This window comes from Sinocyclocheilus grahami, unplaced genomic scaffold (assembly GCF_001515645.1).
Source record: "Sinocyclocheilus grahami isolate Dianchi unplaced genomic scaffold, SAMN03320097.WGS_v1.1 scaffold13705.1, whole genome shotgun sequence".
NCBI lineage: Eukaryota > Metazoa > Chordata > Actinopteri > Cypriniformes > Cyprinidae > Sinocyclocheilus > Sinocyclocheilus grahami.
Window position 1 is genome coordinate 2271 of NW_015515018.1, and position 263 is coordinate 2533.

Below are 263 nucleotides of genomic sequence, written 5' to 3' on the forward strand. Positions count from 1 at the left end.
ATTTTCCATGATAAGCATATCAAACATTATTATGCTACGTGACTTTACCACGGTATGTGCGAATGGCATATATCATTATCATTACAATTTGCCAACTGTGCACAGCATATTCTGCAAGAATATCATAAACTAGCGCAAAACAGTTTGACAGCCTGCTGCAATTACCGTTTAGACTGAGAGCGGCGCCAGAGATTACACAGTAGAAAATACTAAGTAGTGAGAGCTAAAGTCATAATTTACTCGCAGTGTCATAAACACGTTCA